The following is a 10,431-nucleotide window of genomic DNA, read 5'->3' as shown; positions in this document are numbered from 1 at the left end:
GGATAAGTCCAAGACGAGCACAAGAGGTGGTAGATCGTATCCTCTCTATGGCCTGTTCCCAGGACTCTTCCTGTATTTGCATTCCTAGTTCCTCTTCCCATGTACACTTAAGTTTAGCATTTGAGTGATTGCTAAAAGCCAAGATAATATCATACAACTTTGAGATGATTCCTCTGTGATGAGGAGCAAATGATAGCGTGGTTTCCCATCGCTGTTCTGGAGGTAAAGAGGGGATATTAGGGAAACACTTTGTAACAAGATTGTGAGTCTGAAAAGAGTGAACAGATGAGTAACAGGGAGGCTGTAGTGAGATGACAAATTGGCAAAACTATCAAAACCATCTACATACAAATGTTTGAATTGTGTCATACCACACTGAAAATGTGGAGTCAGAAAGTGATAGAGGAAATAAATGGTTGTTGTTTAAAGGACCCAAGGAAGATGCAGCTACAAATTTAAACTGCCGTCTAAATTGATACCAGATCTTGAGTGTGTTAAGAACCACTTGATTATCAGTATATAGAGGGTTTTGTAGGTAAAGAGGAATAAAGTAGAGCAGGTATAGAAGATCCCCTACAGGATGATAGTTCCAATTTACCCCAAGAGGATTCAGGAGATTTGAACCAGTAGCAAAGTTTATAGATGTGAGCAGCCCAATAGTAAGTTAGAAAATGAGGTAATGCAAGTCCTCCACTAAGTCTGCATCTCTGCAGTAAAGTTTAACGAACCCTCGGTGATTTCCCACCACAAATAAAAGAACAAATGATCTTATCCAGTGAGTCAAAGAAATATTTTGGCAGAAAAAGAGGAACTGACTGGAATAAAATTAGAAATGTTGGTAAAATATTCATTTTAACAACATTGATCTTGTCAATTAATGAAAGGGGGAGGTTACCCCATCTTTGAATATCAGATGTAATCTTTGAGATAAGGGGAGTGAAATTAGCAGATGCAAGGCTCGATAAAGAACGAGTCACGTTAATACCTCAGTATTTAAACCCTGATGGACTAAATTGAAAAGGTGAATCTGACTGTTGAAGATGACGTGCTGCAGTATTAATGGGAAAACACTCACTTTTCCCCAAATTTAATTTATAACCTGAAAAGGTGCCGAAGTTCTCCAGAATACTTAAAAGAAATACTTAAAGCTGAGGCTTCACACAAATATATGATTTTTACTACAATAAACTTTATTTCTACAGCAGCTTTAAACACAGAGTTTACAAAGTGCTCTGACAATCAAGCAGAATCAAGAACATTACAGAATAAACACTGAACAGAAAAAGGTAATGCAAATAAAGAGATGAATAAAAGAATGAGATCAATAAAGGACGATAAGACGACGACATCACATCACAGAAATGAAGAGCAGATTCAAAGATTCAGAGCAGTGTTGGGACCAGCAGATGAAGTCGTTCATTGTGGATTTCAAAATGGACTCTAATACACACATAAAGGAGTTGTTAAGGCTTTGGGTCAGAACGTCTTTCCCCACCACAGTCGTTGAGCCGATGTGATTCTGGTTCCTCTGGTTCACACTCCTCCCTTGATGGAAGGTTAACTCCCTCTCCACTCAGACCATGTGAACACTTCCTGACTGACCTCCTTAGTCCTTGGGAATGAAGTCAGCTCCTCAACCTCCATCCAGACACAGAGATAAGTTACATGACTTCCATCTTTCTGAAACACACAGTGAGGTCACAGGTAGTTTTTTCCCCAGAAGATATTCTAGCCACTGTTCCCAGTCTCTGATGCATGACACCTTCATCAGTGCCCATCCCTCTGAAAGGGAGACCAGATCAGTCCAGGAGTGCCCCGCCTCCTCTCTGCACCTCCATGACAGTGATAACAGCTGTCCTGCCCCTGACACATTTGTGACGCCCTTCAGCAGCAAAACCTGCCTGAAGGAACCAAATTTTAAATCTGCCAAAATAAGTCTGACTACCACTTAATGAGCATTGTAATCCAAGGAGTGAACACAAACACTGTCGGACACTCCAGAAATGACTCTATCATTGTAGGTGCCACTCTCTGCATCTCACCCTAACAAACTGACATCACTAACTTTCCTGTTCTCACTAACCCAGAGATTAACTGAGAAACGGGTATTTAGTGAATTCAGTGTCATAACTATAGTGTTTATCTGGGTTTTCCTTTTCTTTGTGTAACTTCTGATCTTGATGTTCTGTTCATGATTCTTGCTGAGCCAAGATGGAGACTAAGCCGATGCCCAGCTGGTTACTGAACTGCCCAGATGTTACCAATATTAATGAACTGACAGATGAACTCCTTAAAACTCTGGATTATACAAGTAGATTTGTGCTCTCAGGATCACATGTGAAGCAACATCCTGAGACCTAAGGGGGGATTTGTGGATTTCAAAAATGTGACTGACCAGGTCGCCAAAACTCAGAGAACTTCTCCTCAGTGCAGCGATGCAAGATCCTGCTAGTATTCCAGATCAGTCAGCGGCAGTTTCCCAAATGATGAATCAAAACAGTCATTAAAGGATTAGAAGTGTTTCTCAGTAACTTCACATGTTGACACTGTAGTTCTATAAATCAGAAACACATTGAATGGACTCATTTATACCTGTTATTGAGCAACACAAACATTTTCTGAAAACAAATGAAAACACGTAGAAGCTGTGAGATTCTGACCAGTTTAGTGTAAAATCAACATTTTTTTCAAAAATCTCCTCTGAATGAGGTTTTGTCCTGAAACCAGACAGAAGAAGGCAGGTCGCTGTTTAAAATCAGGAAAAAAATAAAGTCTCAATATTCTTGATTCATTTTGTAATAGAAACAAAACACAGACTGTTTACAATCCCAGAGGGTTCACCCTGTTATAAGTCAGTGTAGCATCACAGTGGTTTTGAAGCTGTTATCTGAAGGTAAAGCAGTGACATGAAGTTACTTTAAGGCCTGAACTGCTTTCACACACAAACATCAGCTGGGAAACTGCCTGGTCTTTGAGCCAAGATGGCTGCCTGTGTGAGCGGGCAGAGAGAAGCTGTGGTTCGTCCTGGTGCTTTGAATGATGACACTGTGATAAGAAGGTGAGTTCAGTCTGATCTGAGGTCTGATGTGTTTCACAACATTCAGGACTGTTATTGATGTGGAGGGGAAGGCAGCACTGGGTTGAGCACTAGGACCCAGCAGGCATCAGGGCGTGTACACAGAGTGTGAGAGCTCACCTGGGCTCCTCCTCCTGTGATGAAGCACACCTGAGAGACCGTCAGCAGCTGAGGACGGACTGTGTTTGCTCTCACCAGCTGCTTTCAGTCCTTTAAAGGTAATATATGATTTAACTTTACAATACCATTCAGCTAACCAGCGAACATTCAGCTAACCAGCGAACATTCAGCTAACGTGCTAACATTCAGCTAACCAGCGAACATTCAGCTAACCAGCTAACATTCAGCTAACCAGCTAACATTCAGTTAACAGCTAACATTCTGAGCAGAGTGAAGAACAACAGTGTTGACGTCCTGTCAAAGACGTCTCTGCGTGTCCGTCCTGTCTCCTAACAGCACTCTGTAGCTCAGAGGTTACAGTCTGACAGCCTGTAGCTTCAGCTGGAGATGTAAAAGCAGCCAGTTCACTACTGAGTCTAATAAGTCAACAACATAAACTCACTAAATGTCAAGAAAGGAAATATTTTGGCTCCTGTTTTCATTATAAACAGAAAAATCCAACCATCTGAACTCAAGTTTCTCTCTCTGACTGAACTGAGATCAGTTTAATCTGCTTGTTAACTCGTCGTCAGACACACTTCATTCAAACTGGACCTGAACTGAATCACAGTCACAAACACTAACATGTAACTTTACTGTGTGTTTTATGAGATTCTAGTTAAAAACTCACAAAGTATCTGCAGCACAGCTGAAGGATTTTATAACACAAGTTGTTACCTGAATGTTTCTTCATGACAACTTGTGAGTTGTGTGAGTTGTTGTGTAGTGACCTCATAGAAACTAACAGTCAGTTAAAGTGACTGTTGGTCTGTAAAAGTCACTAAAGCTGCTTTGTTGAACCAAAGTAACAACAACTGAACATGTATTTGACCTTTACACTCTCATTAAACACACAAGTCATCAGATTTCACTCATATGATTCATATGATGTGATTAATGTGTAACTCTAACAGCATCTTCAGGCGGCGCCGGTCCAAAGTCTCATTCACTGTGATGGTTTTGGTGCAGACAGTCGTGTCCTTGTGAACCTCCAGCTGAAGGTAATGTTACACATTTAAAATGTTTGACTCGTTAACACAAGCTGTCGTTAGCTTAGCAACACTAGAAACAGCAACAATCTGGACATGAAATAATGTTTGTATTTAACCGATGAGCTGAAATGAATATTTAGAAGTGCAGCATTGATGTGACACTGATATGAAGCAGCCAATCAGAGGAGGAGCAGCTGATGTTCTGACAGGAGACGTGATGGAAAGGCTGATTTCAGTTGATGTGCAGACAAATGATTTGTGTTTCCTCTCCAGATGAAAGTGTGTGTGAGTTGAGCAGCATGAATCAGTGTGAGGACAGAGAGGAGGGAGGCCCTCCCTCTAAAACCACTGGACCTGGACCTGGACCTGGACCTGAACCTGGACCTGGACCTGGACCTGAGCCCAGCTGTGTGTCCTTCAAGAGTGACCGGTCAAAAGGTCGTTTCATTCATTTTAAAGGACAACCAGCTCCTGCTGTAAAGAGGTGAGCTGTTAATAACATTAATATGTGACTGATTCATGTTTAACTGTGGAGAAAGATGTTTTTTGAAACCTGATGTTTATTTTCAGCTTCGTTCTTCTTCACTTAAATTTATCTTCTCACTTTAGAAAGCTGCTCAATAGAACCAGTCTTCAACTCTTCATTTCACTTTATTGAATTAGTTTGGTCCAATATTCTCTGAAGGTTTATTCCTGATGTTTTCCACTATTTTATGGACAGAAGCTTCTGTGTTTGAAGACTAGAAAGTGAATTAACATCTCTGGTGGTATTCTTCTCTGTCCAACAGGAGACCAGCCTCTACTGGACCTGGACCTCGACCTGGACCTAGACCTGGACCTGAGCCCAGCTGTGTGTCCTTCAAGAGTGACCAGTCAAAAGATCGTTTCATTCATTTTAAAGGACAAGAACCTCCTGCTGTAAAGAGGTGAGCTGTTACATTTACCTGATATATACTTTTCACACCTGCTTGTACCGATCAATGGATAAGATCATTGATTTCAAACAAGAACATTCCTCAGACAGACAGTAAGTTGTTGCCCTGTTGCTCTCTGTTGATGTTTGTCCTCATTAAATCCAGTCTGACCAGTTGTCCTGATGGTCTTCATGTTCTCAGAGTGATGATGGAGGTCAGAGCAGGATTAGTATTAAAGGACAGGTTCACATTTCTTCATGTCCGTCCCTAAACAACTCTGACAGGACAGTGTTCCTCCTGTGGACAAACAGCAGTGACTCACCTCCTGCTGAAATCTGAGCCTGCTGCTGAGGAGAGGAAGGGCTGTGTGTTATATCTGATGTTACAAGGGCCCGACCCATCTGGACTTTGTGGGGCCGGTACCGAAACCCATATTAAGGAGTAAAAAACTCTGATAACTGATATATCCGCTGATTAGATATAAAATATAGAAAAACAAATAACTTATTTTCTGATCTCTTAAATATAGTTTAAACACTTGAGACAAAGATATGAACTGAAGGCAGAACATTTTACTGTTTTACAATATTTATTAAATACGCAAAAATAATAAAGTTTTACAAATATGTCTAAAATCACATGGAGCATTTTAAAACTCAGACTTTAAATATTTTTTCTTCCCACAAGTCATGTTGACATGAATATAGCTTATATTTACAAATGATGAATTTACTAGTTGCTTTGTATTTATGCCGTTGTGTTGTTAATCACGTAAAATCAACCCACAAAATATTCAATAAATGACTTTCAGGTAACACAAAGCAGACAAAATAAATTTCAGGATAGAGTTTGTATGAAAAGCAAACCAGTAATTTAGTTTTTTGGTATCTGATTCAAAGATTTGCGGACACAATGTGACTGATTCTTCATGATTCCTCCACAGAGTCGACCAGGAGAGCTCAGAGGTTCCCAGAGGTCGGTCTGTCCAGCAGCATCAGACACACCTGGACTCCATATTTATGGTCTGTACATGAACAACAACTACTTTTACATCCAGTCTGTTCACAATAATCTCCATGCTGCACTTTACAGACCAGTGGTGAATCTGTCCAACATGGATCTGATGTTAAATGTTGTCATTCACATAATATTCAGTTTCAGCTGCTGGAGGAGAACATTGTGACTTTTGTGAAGAACGAGCTGAAGAAGGTCCAGAAGATTCTGAGTTCAGATCACTCTGAATACTTACACAGTCAAAGTGATGATGAGGAGGTGTTGGACGGTGAGGATGAAGAACAGAGGAGGAGCAGCAGAGAGGCATTTCTGAAGATCACACTTCACTTCCTGAGGAGAATGAAGCAGGAGGAGCTGGCTGACCGTCTGCAGAGCAGTAAGAGGATTTCTCTAAAGATTTAACATGATGGATCAATGAGACAATTACTGAAGTCTGATGATGAATCTGTTCATATATACAATCTTTGGGGGGGGATTGACATATTTTCTTCATAAATAACTTAATGATCTTTTTTGTTGTGTGTTCATTTAGAACATCTTGCTGCAGTTTGTCGGTGTGAACTTAAATCTAAGCTTCAGAAGAAGTTCCAGTGTGTGTTTGAGGGGATCGCTAAAGCAGGAAACCCAACCCTTCTGAATCAGATCTACACAGAGCTCTACATCACAGAGGGAGGGACTGCAGAGGTCAATGATGAACATGAGGTCAGACAGATTGAAACAGCATCCAGGAAACCACACAGACCAGAAACAACAATCAGACAAGAAGACATCTTTAAAGCCTTACCTGGAAGAGACGAACCAATCAGAACAGTGATGACAAAGGGAGTGGCTGGCATCGGGAAAACAGTCTTAACACAGAAGTTCACTCTGGACTGGGCTGAAGACAAAGACAACCAGGACCTACAGTTCACATTTCCGTTCACTTTCAGAGAGCTGAATGTGCTGAAAGAGAAAAAGTTCAGCTTGGTGGAACTTGTTCATCACTTCTTCACTGAAACCAAAGAAATCTGCAGCTTTGGGGAGTTCCAGGTTCTGTTCATCTTTGACGGTCTGGATGAGTGTCGACCTCCTTTGGACTTCCACAACACTGACATCCTGACTGATGTTAGAGAGTCCACCTCAGTGGATGTGCTGCTGACAAACCTCATCAGGGGGAAACTGCTTCCCTCTGCTCGCCTCTGGATAACCACACGACCTGCAGCAGCCAATCAGATCCCTCCTGAGTGTGTTGACATGGTGACAGAGGTCAGAGGGTTCACTGACCCACAGAAGGAGGAGTACTTCAGGAAGAGATTCAGAGACGAGGAGCAGACCAGCAGAATCATCTTCCACATCAAGACATCACGAAGCCTCCACATCATGTGCCACATCCCAGTCTTCTGCTGGATCACTGCTACAGTTCTGGAGGATGTGTTGAAGACCAGAGAGGGAGGAGAGCTGCCCAAGACCCTGACTGAGATGTACATCCACTTCCTGGTGGTTCAGGCCAAAGTGAAGAAGGTCAAGTATGATGGAGGAGCTGAGTCAGATCCACACTGGACTCCAGAGAGCAGGAAGATGATTGAGTCTCTGGGAAAACTGGCTTTTGATCAGCTGCAGAAAGGAAACCTGATCTTCTATGAATCAGACCTGACAGAGTGTGGCATCGATATCAGAGCAGCCTCAGTGTACTCAGGAGTGTTCACACAGATCTTTAAAGAGGAGAGTGGACTGTACCAGGACAAGGTGTTCTGCTTCGTCCATCTGAGTGTTCAGGAGTTTCTGGCTGCTCTTCATGTCCATCTGACATTCATGAACTCTAGAGTCAATCTGCCAGTAGAAGAAAAGCAGTCAACATCCTGGTGGTCTAAACTATTTAGATACAAACCTGACCCAACACATCTCATCAACTCCCAGGAGTCTGAAGCAAGAAAAAACGAAGTTGCATTGACACAGTACCTCCAGAGTTTTGTAGACGAGGCCTTACAGAGTCCAAATGGACACCTGGACTTGTTCCTCCGCTTCCTCCTCGGTCTTTCACTGCAGACCAATCAGAATCTCCTACGAGGTCTGCAGACACAGATACGAAGTATCTCAGGGACCAATCAGAAAACAGTTGAGTACATGAAGAAGAAGATCAGTGAGAATCTTTCTCCAGAGAGAAGCATCAATCTGTTCCACTGTCTGAATGAACTGAACGATCGTTCTTTAGTGGAGGAGATCCAACAGTCCCTGAGATCAGGACGTCTCTCCACAGATAAACTGACTCCTGCTCATTGGTCAGCTCTGGTCTTCATCTTACTGTCATCAGAAAAAGATCTGGATGTGTTTGACCTGAAGAAATACTCTGCTTCAGAGGAGGCTCTTCTGAGGCTGCTGCCAGTGGTCAAAGCCTCCAACAAAGCTCTGTAAGTGTGGAGAAGTTTTTTCAGAATGCAGTTATTGTGCTGTTGTTGACCTAAATAGAAATAATTTACTTCATTATTCTTTATCCAGACTGAGTGGCTGTAACCTCTCAGCGAGAAGCTGTGAAGCTCTGTCCTCAGTTCTCAGCTCCCAGTCCTCTAGTCTGAGAGAGCTGGACCTGAGCAACAACAACCTGCAGGATTCAGGAGTGAAGCTACTTTCTGTTGGACTGGAGAGTCCACAATGTGGACTTGAAACTCTCAGGTCAGATAGTCCATAGTTTGTTTCAAACTATTTTTGTATTTCTTTAATGTTTGAATTCAATTCTCTCTCTCATGTCAGAACTCTTGTGTTTTGAAAGTATGCTGCTTATTATTGTTTCATGTCTGTTTAGTCCAGATTTAGTCTTGGTGATTTTTCATATCTCTGACATTTTAGAGTAAAACAGAAAGCAAGTTCACATGTGCTACAATGTTATTATAAATAATGTAAATGTCTTTTTTTTTTACTGTTCACACTTCAGGCTGAGTGTCTGTGACGTATCAGAGAGAAGCTGTGAAGCTCTGTCCTCAGTTCTCAGCTCCCAGTCCTCTAGTCTGAGAGAACTGGACCTGAGTAACAACAACCTGCAGGATTCAGGAGTGAAGCTACTTTCTGTTGGACTGGAGAGTCCACAATGTGGACTTGAAACTCTCAGGTCAGATAGTCCATAGTTTGTTTCAAACTATTTTTGTATTCCTTTAATGTTTGAATTCAATTCTCTCTCTCATGTCAGAACTCTTGTGTTTTGAAAGTATGCTGCTTATTATTGTTTCATGTCTGTTTAGTCCAGATTTAGTCTTGGTGATTTTTCATATCTCTGACATTTTAGAGTAAAACAGAAAGCAAGTTCACATGTGCTACAATGTTATTATAAATAATGTAAATGTCTTTTTTTTACTGTTCACACTTCAGACTGAGTGACTGTAACTTCTCAGAGAGAAGCTGTGAAGCTCTGTCCTCAGTTCTCAGCTCCCAGTCCTCTAGTCTGAGAGAACTGGACCTGAGTAACAACAACCTGCAGGATTCAGGAGTGAAGCTACTTTCTGCTGAACTGAAGAGTCCACACTGTGTCCTTGAAACTCTCAGGTCAGGATTCATTATTTTATTTCATTATTTTATGTAACTTTACAATTGGAGCAGGTCTTGATCACACTCCTAATATAATTCAATTTATTTAAAAGACCCAACATTTCCTCCATGGGCAAGCACTTGACACAGAGGTCAGAAAAAAAAGCCTTTTAACAGGTAGAAACCTCGAGCAGAACCGGACAGAAGCCCCACTACACTGCCTCTTCAAGGCAGGAATCTTGCGTCCCTATTCCACCTCACTGTAGATGTGAAAGTTACAAAGGTGGAATGGGGGGACGGTTTCATTCTGCCTCTGATCCTCGAACAGAGCCACAACAGAGGTGAGACGACATCTGTGTGGACAGGAGTGTGATGTTCTGATAGTGTTCACAGTCTGACAACTTTTCAGATCCTTCACTCATCAAAGTAATAATACAAAACCAATGACACCCCTGATCTATATATATATTTAAAATGTGGGTCAGTCAGTCTATTCTGCACTAATCCTGACTTGCATATCTCAGCAACCATTGGATGGGTTGTCATGTGGGTTTTGACATTCATGCTCCCCTCAGGATGAACTGTAATTACTTTGGTGATCGTCTCACATTTCATCATCATTATTTTAATCTGTACAATATGTTGGTTCATGACAAAATATTTGCAAACCTAATGGCATTTCCATCAGCTTCAGTTAGACTCTGTGTTCATTGCTGATTAGTAAATTATTAAACTAAGATGATGAATATAATAAATATTAAACTCTTAAACACAGATGTGC

The sequence above is a fragment of the Sparus aurata genome, unplaced genomic scaffold (genome assembly GCF_900880675.1).
Source record: "Sparus aurata unplaced genomic scaffold, fSpaAur1.1, whole genome shotgun sequence".
Lineage (NCBI taxonomy): Eukaryota > Metazoa > Chordata > Actinopteri > Spariformes > Sparidae > Sparus > Sparus aurata.
Note: the sequence above shows the minus strand (reverse complement) of the source record.